The sequence below is a fragment of the Rhamphochromis sp. 'chilingali' genome, assembly GCF_963969265.1.
Source record: "Rhamphochromis sp. 'chilingali' genome assembly, chromosome: 12".
Taxonomy (NCBI): domain Eukaryota; kingdom Metazoa; phylum Chordata; class Actinopteri; order Cichliformes; family Cichlidae; genus Rhamphochromis; species Rhamphochromis sp. 'chilingali'.
This window is the reverse complement of record NC_137939.1, coordinates 9900177-9912669: the sequence shown is the minus strand read 5'-3', so window position 1 is coordinate 9912669 and position 12493 is coordinate 9900177. Positions and strand designations below refer to the sequence as shown.

The window sequence follows — 12493 nt, the reverse complement described above, 5'->3', positions numbered from 1 at the left end:
ATTTGAAGTACAGACAACATTTAAAATATTGAAACTGAGAAACTGTATTGTTTGTTTTTTAGTAAAAATGTCTGCTTATTGTGATGCCAGAAACACATTTCAAAAAGTTGGGACACAGGGAGTGTTTACCACATTGTTGCATCACCTTTTCGAACAACAGTCTGTGTTTGAGAACTGAGGAGGCTGCCACTAGAGTTTTAAAAGTGAAATGTTTTCCTAATGGTTCAAATGAGCTACTAGAAGTTTGAGGCCTTGTTTGTCATATTTTTTTCATTTTACGATCTTCCTTTGTCCATCAAAGGATGACAGGTCTGGACTTAACCACCGTGGACTTTCGTGCAGAGCCGTGGGTTTGCAATAGATGCAGAATGTGGTTTGTGGTTTTCTTGTAAATAACCAAGTCTGACTGTTCCCCTCCTCTTTAGCAGGGAGGATGCAGTTTGTGAAGATTTCTAGAAAGGATTTAAATTTTTGATTTGTCAGCCCACAAGAGTTTTCCACTTGACCTCCATCCATCTTAAATGAGTTTACGACAGGAGAAAGCTTTTGTACCTTATATGTGCATGTTTCTTTGCATGCAGAAGTTTTACCTTTTTTGAGGATGCAGCAGTCTTGCTGAGCACATACAGTGTTCTCGGATGTTTTTGGAAGTTTTTTTTTTTCAGCTTTGTGGCTTCAAATGATTGTTTATATTTACTTTTTTTTAAAATGATACTATGTACCATATATGATGAAATTGCCAAATTCTTTACAATCTTCTGTTTTGTTGCAGTTTGCACACTCACTCTTTCCCCACTTATTTCTTTTTTACTTCAGATCATGTTACCAATAAACTTAATGTATGTTTCACCTTTTCCAATCATTTGGATCATTGTTTCTTTATGGCATTTGTTCCTGGCATTAAACACAAAATAAATACATAATACAGAGAAAACGTATTTTAAAAACAACTTTTAATTGTTTGATATTTTCTTCATAGTTTTTCCTTTTTAGGTTTTTTATTCTAAGCACTGTATTTTATTTACACTTCACACAGCATCACCACAGTTTGAAACAGGCTCACAGATACTCTCGTACTATAATATGATACAGTGGCTAACAGACAGTATTTATCTACAACATCTGCGGCAGAATTTCCTGTCACACTAGTTTGATATGATAACAACCATTTTTTGAAGTCTCACCCGATTCCCTGCTGCCGCTGGTTATTGTCTCTCCAGCCACAAGCTCTTCTCCTCCAGGTTCCGGTATAAGCTGCCCGTGGAAATCATACATAACAAACATCCTTTTTCATTTTAGTTTGTGTTCTTTGATTTAGATGCTTATCACAGGTGGGATTGTGGCTGTGCTGTGAAATACTGACATTTGACTCTACTAGCTTTTCACAAGAAGCTACCTGAATATTAAAACACAGTTGCGGCTCAGCGATGGTGATTGGCACTTCCATTTGGAATTACCTATTCTGTCATAAGAGGAACGGAGACAGAGAGCATGACAAAGATCAATAACTGGTCCCTGTGCTTGTTTACTTGCACCAAGACCTTACTTTTATGATACTGACAAACACGATCCCCTATGATACACATTATTCACAGCAGGAATACAATCTCTTGAGTGTGAAAACAGTGCTTGGCCTATACTCAGCCTGCACTGTTAGACTGGTTATATCAACTGCCTTAATATGCCGGCAATGTGAAATGTATGTTTTTCTCAGGAAAGAGCAACCAAAGAAACTGAAAAGGTAGAGCAGTGAATTTCCCGTGATTTGTTACTTTTTCTGCTGATGATTTGTTTTCTTTTGTTTTCAGAGGAAATGGTTTTCAGTTTTTCAGTCAGGAATTACACGGTCAACTCTTACATGCTGAGATTTCTTAAAACTATTAAAACTGCATAATACTGAGAAAATACATGTATTTTTAAAAATCTACTGCAGAATTAATCATTTTAAAGCCACTTTATGCACTCCTGTCCAGATCTAATTCATCATTCTTCTTCTCCCATTGTGAAAGTTTCCTACCTCTAAAAGTAGTCCAAGGTAAAAGAAAATACTATTTTCAGGCGACATCACAAGCAGTTCTCAATGTGAAAACTTATGGCTCTGCTAAAGTTTTTTTAATTCTTAAATTTCTGCTTAATAATTTCTATTATTTATAATGCTTTAAAAAGTTTATATTATGTCAGCTTTTACTCACAAAGTAATGAACAGAGTTAGATTCAGGTGTTAAAGTTATTGAGTTATTGAGTAATAAAATCTGATAGGTAGATTAGTGCATATTACTACTGAATGAGTTCATTTTTCATGTGCTGCAGCCCGGTGTTGCTTCCAGTGACTGTATGGAATGACTTTTTTAGTAATAAGAAGATAATTTACATCCCACTGCGCATTTACACCTTCACCACCACATCCTTTTTCCTTTTTATCTCTTCATTGCGTTCATCCAGATATAAAGTTAAGGTTGCTGCATGTAGCCAGCTACAGAAGGGACCAAGAATTAACGAATAAAATCCACCTTTTCAAAATGAAATATCACCAGATTCAAACTGATTCCGTGCATTTTGTTATAATGTTAATGTGCCACACTAAGAGATGGAGAAAAACAAAAGGAAAGGGAGAGGACGATACAAGATACCTTTGAAAGGTGACATTGATAACCTGGACTTTAAAATCTTACATGTAATCTCCTTATTCATTTTGGAGCTTGTAATCAGATATTTAGTCTGCACATGATGTTTTGCCGAATCGTGATTTTGTGAAACATCTTGTAAAAAAAACCTGAAGTATACTCATTCTAGCTAAACTGGCCAGTTTACGATCATCTTCTGTTATTAAGGCTACATCAGGAGAAAAAAACATGAATTTTTATTTAAGGCAACAATGCTGACTTGATACATGTACTGAATTGTATCTTTTATAGCAGCTTTATCTCTAGCAATGGAAAATTAGCCATGCAGCTGCTGTAACATCTGCTTCTATCTTGTTGAAATCAACTGGCAAAATGGCACAGGACAGCCTTACACAAAGAAAAATAAAGAGTAATTCTTTTCCCCAACCTGCCAAATTCCATTTTAACTCCTGGTATATTTTATGAAGATGACAACAAGAGACTTCACTCCTTCATCTACACAAAACCATTGTCTCTATTCCTGTACATATGACTCAAGCTCTATTGAACTTGTGTCACAAGTTCATTGTGAGATGTGTGTGACTGATAGCTGGTGTGGTTCATTTGATGCCCACAGCTACTTTAGTTACCAGCGTCAGCAGCTCCTGGTTCTGGCACCTGTAGGAGCTGCCCGAATTTTCAATAAATGAAAAAGCAAATTGCTTTTCTGCTCTAAGCTAACTTCCAAACAAATTATCACTCTCCTACATTTCTCTCACCAATGTGACTAATGTTAGAAACTTTAGTGCTGTGAAGTAAACACATGATTAGATATGTGAGCTATCATTATCTAACAAAGGCAATTTCCAAACTCTAGAGTCTGGTCCATAATTGTAAGGTCTGATTCCTATTTCTTATAACTGTTTCAATTGTCAGTGTAAATCTATTTTGTAATGTATTTTTTTTATTTAATTGGGCTTCATTTCCCTACACATTAAATCACATGAGTCAGTCTGAGTCTTAAGTAAATTGTTGGCCCATCTTTGGTTCTACATGGGAAGTCATCTGCATTCACCCTGGCAGCTACGACTGAGGAATAATTACATTTGCTTATGAATTACTCACTTCTATTCTCGATTTAAATATTTGCCTCCTAGACGTAATGTACTAAGAGTTCCCACTGTACCTTACAAATAATTCAGGAAGTGCAAAATAGTACTAGGTAATAGGTCATTTATCAGTCGCTCTTTGTGATTACACTAATAGCCATTGTTCGGAGCTATTTCAATGTGGTTCACCTGTTGCTGTCTCGTGTCTTTAGCTTTTTACAATGTTTACAATACAATGAGCGAAGCCGAGACACTGCAGAATAAATTTGACTGGGCAACTGCTTAAATTCCTTTAATCACCCTAGCATCATCTCTAATATTTATGTGTTATAAAATGTAACCTAAATTAGTCATTTGTCATCACCATTAAATGGTGATGACAAATCAAACCCTTATTTTGTCCCAAAGCCTTTATGAACCGAAGAACCAAAAATGTGACAGTTTGTTTATGAAGTCACTATCATAGTGCAAAGCTGACATTTCCCCAGCAAAACTGAGTTCTAACCAATTTCTTTCTTTCATCATTCCAATAAGATCCGCTCTGCACAAACAAGAGGCACAGGCTTGCTTTCCAACTGCTCATTTTCCATCGTTATAATTAAGATAAGATAAGATAACCTTTATTAGTCCCACACGTGGGAAATTTGTTTTGTCACAGCAGGAAGTGGACAGTGCAAAAGTTATGAGGCAAAAATTAGAATACAATGAGAATAAATACAGTACACAGCTGTACAGAATAGAATAAAATAATATACTATATACAGTAGAATAAAATAGAATAAAAATATACAATAAGATAAAAATAGAATACGAATGCTATATACAACTGAGTAAAAATACAACGATGCCAGAAAAGATTATTGCACTTAGTGTTATTGCACATGTGTGGATGTGTGTGTTTGTTCAGTTAAAGTCTTTGTTGTGGAGTCTGACAGCAGTGGGGAGGAAAGACCTGTGAAATCTCTCCGTCCCACACCGTGGGTGCCGCAGTCTCCCACTGAAGGAGCTGCTCAGTGCTGTCACAGTCTGCTGCATGGGGTGGGAGACGTTGTCCAACAGGGATGACAGCTTAGCCGCCATTCTCCTGTCACTCACCACCTCCACTGGGTCCAGAGGGCATCCTAGAACAGAGCTGGCCCTTCGGATCACCCTGTTCAGTCTCTTCCTGTCCCCAGCAGAGATGCTGCCGCCCCAGCAGACCACACCATAAAAGATAGCAGAAGCCACCACAGAGTCATAGAAGGTCTTCAGGAGATTGAAGGAGCCCTTATTAAAATGTTGAATGTACAGGAAGAATTTATTGGCAGCAAACTCACAATAAATGGGAAGATGTCCACCCATGCAAAAAGGGAGTAATGAAGCCAATAGAGTCTGCGCGTCCAGCTCGTCTCCTTTCACACTTGCTGCTATGAGGCTGGACAGGGCCCTAATGGCAGCTAAGGGACTGAGCTCAAACACACAAAGAAGCCAACCCTGCGTTGTAACAGGGAGCAGGCTTATTACTGTGGGCATTAGTCTTTCACAGCACAAATCCACGGGTGAATGGGGGTGAAATATTCTGTATGTCTGCCTCAGATGTGTTTTCACCTGGGGAACAATTCAGCCTTTTTAGCCTGTGGGCCAAAGCCAGCAGGTGGGTGACACATCCGCTGACATACCTGCTGGGTAATGGTGGGAGGCTTAATCACAAGCTGAAAAACAGTGATATTGTGAATCACATCCGTTGTTACAACTATATCAGAAGAGGCCCTGGTGTACATTGTGCCTCCTGCCTGAAGACAGTGACGAGTCACTCTGATCTCAGCTATAAGTTAGAACTGATTATTATGCAAATATGCGGTCACATACCGGGGGTTATCCCTTAACTTTCTTACTGTATAGACCGACATCACCATTCTTTACTGTCTGCCGAAGAACTTGCAGACTTTCCAAGATAAAATGTGACCACAGCAAAAGTCTGCATCCCATTTCTGTCATGCTGCAAAGTACAAAAGCAAAATATACATTTAAGAATCATACTCAGTTGCGTTGGGTTGTGTCTGCAAGCCCAAACTTTATTTATGCACCAATCTGTAGACCTTTCCAGAACCCCCAAACTATTCTACACGATAATTTGAAACCTACATTTGTGTCACTGACGCTGTGTTTACGGTGGTACTGGAAGAAGCAATATCTGTTGTTAGTGAATGCTTTAAGATATTTACTGTTACTGCAAGTCAGCTTTGGAGCCAATTTGTTCCTGACTGTCATGATTACTGGAAAAAAACAAAAACAAATCAGTAGAAAAATTTACAAAGAAAACTTTGTGTGTGGGTATCTGTGTGTGTGGCAACATTATGACTACTTTGACTATGTGTGGGCAAAATGTTTGTGCTGTTTGCTTGAACAGCTTCACTTTTCTGTGTTCAAATTTAGTTGAGCAGAAAGATTAGCTTCAGTCACGCTTTCACTGCAGATCTGCAATGATTTACAATCAATGTTCAGTCCTTTATGCTTTCCTGTGCACCAGTGCCCACTGTGGAACCAGTTGCACACATTTCCACCAAATGCTAATGCCAAAAGCATTAGCACCAGACCATGCATACTTCCCCAACTTTTACTACTTAATGTAATATTACACAGTCGGGTCGGGAGCCAGTCAAACACCCCTCCTGTTTCTTTTCTTAATGAAAATTACTTGACTCTGCTGGACAATGTCTGTAATGAGGTCAAGGTGAGATTTGACCGAGAACTCAGGACAAAGGAAAAGAACACTTGATAGATGTGTTAAAGCTGTATGTCCCAAACACTGCAAAAACTGCATCTTAGATACTTTGCCCCTTTTTGGATTTATCCCAGAAGGAAAAGTGGGCTAAACCCCCAGTTGCCCTGTACCCCTTGGTGCAAGTGAACCCCTTTCTATATATTATATCATATATATAGAAAGCACTTAAACGTACTGAATCTTTTTTAAATGTAGTATAAAAGTGGGTAAAGTTAATTTGTGACCCTAAATTGCCCTCAGGGGTGAATGTGACTGTGAATGGTTGTCTGTCTCTCTTTGTTAGCCCTGCATCAGACTGACGACCTGTCCTGGTTGTATCCCAGCTCTCTCCCTATGGTATCTGGGATAGGTGCCCCATGACCATGAAAAGGATAAGGGGAAGAAAATGCATTGTCACAGTCAGGAAGATACTTAAATAAAAATCTCTTCTCTTGGTTAACCCACATTTTAAAATTAGAATTATAATTAAAATACAAAAATAAACATTTCTCTTAAATAATAAGAATATTGTCACATACCTTTAAAAAAAAATCTCAGTCCATAATAATAGTATTTTCAAAATACCACAAACTCAAAAGGTTGGGCACAGTAGTTTGAGGTTATTGTCTTACACCTTTGTCCCAGAATTATGACTTTGTCACACCTGGCCTTGAACTTAAATCCCTTCCCCTGTGGGCAGATAAACAGATTACAGTAAGTGGGGTCTTAATAAAAGATAACCCTGCTGACTTGTGAGGAACTTCAAGAACTTGAAGAAAAGATTAACCTACCTGACTCAAATTTTGACCAAGACCAGGCAAAGACTTTTGCTCTGTCCTCAAACAACCCTACAGAGTCTCTGTATTTCACCCTGAGAGAAAGGCATGAACAAAATAAACAAGATCACACTTGTCACACTTCAATGTTTCAGATCATCAAACAAATTTAAATATTAGTCAACAATATCCTGCATAAATACAAAATGCAGTTTTAAATGAGGATTTGTTAATGGAAAAAAAAACTCTCCAAATCCATTTGGCTCTATGTGGAAATTGAAACCCTTCAACTCTTAAATCCTGAATTAATTGTGATGAACTACATTTTATGGAAAGCTGAGTTCAGTTTCACTAGCCACTGCCAGACCTGCTGGATCGAGAAAGCGCTTTAATACAACCTGTCTGACAAAGTGAAGCACATCATGCTACAATCTTAAGAAAGTCATCAACATCCATCAGTCTGGAAAGGGTTGCAAGCTTTGTGACTCCATCAAACCACGGTGAGCACCATTATCCCTAAACAGAGAAAACTTGGAACAGTGGTGAACCTTACCAAAATTAGGAAATGAATGACTAAAAAATCCAACATGAAGGTTTTTTGAGTGGCCTAGTCAAAGTCTGGACTTAAATTTAATTAACATGTTTGCCATGACCTGCTTGAAAACCCTCCAGTGTGGCTGAATTAAAACAATGCTGTAAAGAAGAGTGGCCTAAAGTTCCTACACAGAGATGGGAATTGATTACAGTGATTACAGTTCCTCCTTCCAAGGATGGCACAAAAAAAAGGGGTTATCAGGTTTAGGAGGTAATGACTTTTTCACACAGAGCCAGGTAGATTTATTGGAAATGAAATCATCAATTAAAAACTGCATTTTCTTTAAAAAAAAATAAAAAAAAATAAGCAAAGAAACTTTAAAATCAAGAATTTTCCCAGCACTGTGAATGTTTCTGATCATTTTGCTGACGTTCTTTCTTAGAAGCGTTTGCTCATCTTTCCCATCACAGCTATCCAGAAACGTATCTCCATTAAAGCCCCAACCAGGAAAGCAGTAAAGAGGCTTCTACAAAAAATCATTTGTCTGATGTCATCACACCGATGCCTCAAAATGAGCGTTAAAATGCTATACAGCTGCAGGAACATATTTAGCAATCATTCAGCCCTGGTTAGAAGGAGTAAGTTAAACTCTGCGCTAATCCATCTCTGAAAATCAAACCTCATAGGCAGTTACAGGAAAAAGTGCGATGGAGGATTTTGCCAAAGAGAAGCTGTACGAGTTATAAACATAAGTGTTCCTGTACTTTTTTCTCCTATGCAGACGGTGACTGATTAATCAGCATGTTTAATGACTACGTGACAAAAAAACTGCTTGTGGTTTTAGTCAGACTGTATTCGTATTGAAGACAACACAACCACCTTTTGTGAGTGATCAGTGTTGGAATCAAGCAATCAAGGTAGTCTTCTGTAAGGCTGAGTATTAGGATACTCTGCCTTCTTTAGGTATCTATGTTGTTTGGATTTTATTATATATTTGATCTTTTTTTTTTTTTTTTTTACCACACCTGCTTTCTCTCATGCATTATTCAGGAGGAACTGTGATTAATGCCACACCAGAAAAAAGGAAACTGTTCAGTTTCACTAACAGTGTCGCTTTGTCATACTGTATGTGGAAAACTAGCTGGCTGGCAACACAATCTTCCATTTATAGATAAATTATAGGTATCCGTGTTATGGCTCACAAAGTGACTTTGAGCTGCATAAAAAAAATGCATTTCATAGATTGAAGTTGCTGCTTTTCTTGGAATGTGTCAGCAGTTTTAATGGCATCATTCATAGTGAATTATATTTGATTCACGAATCCATTTTCTAATTCATTTTTACTGTCTAGGACAGAACAATCAATATCCATGAAGATGAATTCTTTCTCCCAAAGACATAAACATAAACATGCACAACAGTGAAATGTGGGCCTACACTCGTTATATCCAAAGTTCACTTTCTAATAAGTTCATATTCTTTAATATACTCAGATATCCTGCTTATTCTCTGTGTGATTCCACCTTTCTGCCCTGATCGCCTTTATTTCTGAATCTGTAGCTGCAAGACTGCAATACATTTCACATTTATTTCGTGTTCTTTCTTCATTTTGATCAATAAAAGATGCTTTTGTTTTTAACAAAAGGGGTAAAAACAGGAAAATCATTTCAGCAAGCTTTTGAAATTGAAAAGCAGCATCGACCTCACCTTTAATATGGGTCATTCCTACTATTCGGTGCCATTTCAGTGTGATCACTCTTCATCAAAAAATACAAAATTTTGAATTATTTTAACATTTCATCTAAAAGAGGGATTTTCAACCTATAAGAAAAATGTATTGGTCCAGCTAAGGATATTATATTATAATATTTTTTAAAATCAAAGTCTTTACCATGACGTGCCAAATGTCCACCCTGTTACAGGACATTCAATTTTCTATTAATAACTGTTTTGAATGCACAGTTATAGTAATATTTACATTTTCTAAAAGCTACAATGTCCCTTTTTAAAATCTGCAAGGAAATTTCAAGGAAGTATTTTAAACAAGCATTATATTGAAAGAAGACAGGTTCAGTTTTAAGACAGTGTAATTTCAAAAGATTGTTTTTAGATTCAAAGGGAATATTAAAAAAAAATTGGCTCCATTTTTAAGTAACTTAATTTTGCTGATTCATTCCCTCCCAATAACCAAAGAGACATGCATTATGTTTGTTGATTTGATTTAATTAACAAAAGAAACACACAGGTAACAGGGTGGACAGAGGAGAAACAGGGTGGACAGGAGGTAACAGGGTGGACATAACATCAGTGACAAAAAATACCACCTTAAAGAAACTTCAAAAATCTACATGTAGCAGACATTCATCGTTTCTCAGATTTTCTCTCAGTTGTCTGTAGGCTCTATACTGCCATCGGATATTAAAGACGTGCCGCCTAAATCTGAGTAGTCCGTCATGAAATTCCCCTGCAAGTGCATCCTCTGTTGTCATGACAGTTGTCTTCACTGTAATTGTTGACTTTTTACCAGATACCTCTCCATCATTTAATTTTTCATTCTCTTCTAGAGACCACTTGGTAAAGGCTATCTCTGTGTTGTTAGGAGGTCTCAAGAGTGTGTGTGTTGTACTGAAACAGTCTTTGCACTCACCATATGCACAGACTTTGGATTTAGCATCACACATTGTTGCATCTACCATCTCTTCAATGTGTTTTGTTGCTGACAGACCTTGGACATACAGGGCATTGGCCATGAACTGTAAGTTCTCATGTGTCCTGCACTGACAGGTTTCACGATCAGCTTCTGTGGGCACCACAACCCAAAATGGTCTTAAGGTGCAGAAACAAGAATATGAGACCTGATGCTCAGTTTCTGAAAGAAACTTATGGTGCAGATTCTTCAGTGAATCAGTTAGCAAACGTTTCTGTTTTTTTATTTTCTTTTGAGTTAGTTTGCTTTCGTCCTGTTGTCATCCGACTGACGTCATCTCTTAAGAAGAAGGCCTTTATTTTCTGCTTGCAATCAACTGGTAATCTATTGCTTTCCTTTCTTTCAAAGGTTATGAGCCCTCCATCTTGTCTTTGACCACGCTTTTTTGAAAAGCCTAGAGCTGTCTGTGCAGCCCTCTGTAGCCTGTATTTCTTTATAATTTTTCCTATTGTCGTTTTTGCAATAATTTGCCTCTCTCGTTCCTTTTTGGTGTTTTTGTATTTATTCCTGATTTCCTCAATGATTGATTCCTGCAGTAATAGTCTTTTCCTAATTGTGTTGCTAACTGTTTCATGATGCAGCAGTGCATCCACTTTAGAACGTGGGGATTTTTTTTCCCCACCCAAACGCTGGCACCTCTTCTTGTATTTTTCTTTTTTTCTCTTTTCCTTTTCCAACAAGGCCTTTAGCTCTTTAATTTCATTCTTGAGTCTCCTTCTTCCCTGTCTAATATTCCTTCGTCCAACAATGTATTGCCTACAACACAGGAAATATTGTCACAATTATTATATATATATATGTTTAGATAAATGTTTAGATACAGTATAAGATAGACGTTGGATATTATATGTTTATAATGTATTAGGCAGGTAGACTCACACACACACACACACTCACTCACTCACACTCTCTCTCTCTCTCTCTCTCTCTCTCTCTCTCTCTCTCTTTAGGGCAAAATCACGTTTTATCATTCAAATACAAAATCTACCTAATCAGCAAAGCATTGAACTGTCAACTCTTCTTCTAACCTTGAGGGTCCTGGTTGCGGGGCATTTTCTGGCTCTAGGGAATATTCTGGACTTAGGGGAGGAGTATTCATAGCCTCAAATTCTGTCCTGCCTTTGGCACTAGCCCTCTGCTTTCTTTTCCTTTCTCGCCACTGCTTTCTCTGTGCTCTCTTCTGTCGTTCACTGAGATCTGCCACTTTCTTTTTTTTCCCCTTCCTCTCTGTCCTTTCTCCACTTCTCTTTCTCTTTATTGAGATATATCTGTCTTCTCTCAGGGTCAGCATCACGACGTGCTCGGTAGCGCCGCTGCTTCTCCGCAGCAGACATTGGTGCCATTCCCTGAAAAATGTATACTATTCAAAATCTTCTAAAAGTATATATATACAGGTCAATAATAATTACCAATACACACTTGTATAAATAACCCTAAACACTAAACTTCTATCATCTTACGTCCCCCCTGTTACCATGTGTCCCCCCTGTTACAGTGCATAGCAATAACAGGGGTGACGGTATCAGGGGGGAGATTTTATGCTAAACTTAGCCATTACTACTAGTATGATGAACAACAAGCTAGTACATGGTGACCACTAAGAACCATTTTTAACATGTTTATTAGCCATATTATAAAAATTACCAAAAAAAAATTGTTTCCACTATTAATAAGCGTAACAGGTTGGACGTGTTATGCTTTGCCACATTACAAAATCTTGCTAAAACATTGAAAAAAGGGTTGATTAAAGAGTGGTACTTACTCGTCTTCTTCTTGAAAGTTTTCCCTCCAAAATATGTTACATCCGGGAGTGTCATGTGACTAAAAGAATAATCAGGTGATGTGTTCTATGGAATTCTTATCAGAGTAACAGGGGTGACAGTTGATTCAGGGACACAACATTTTTTAAAGATTTTAAGTATTAAACATGCATTAATAATAAAAAAGAACATTTGATGAGGAACATTAGAAATAAGCCAATCCAGAAATGATGAAAAATCTAGATTTCTTTTTTTTTTTT

The 12493-nt window shown here is 37.5% G+C and overlaps 1 long non-coding RNA gene across 1 annotated transcript; it reads right to left on the bottom strand.

Annotated features, from left to right (window-relative positions):
* Nucleotides 1-11100: 11100 nt before the first annotated feature.
* Nucleotides 11101-12257, bottom strand: LOC308407945. The gene is made up of 3 exons (XR_013973744.1): nt 12236-12257; nt 11502-11819; nt 11101-11229 (listed from the first exon to the last, which is right to left on the bottom strand). It is a non-coding gene; the product is annotated as an uncharacterized lncRNA (long non-coding RNA).
* Between the last annotated feature and the right edge of the window lie 236 nt (nt 12258-12493).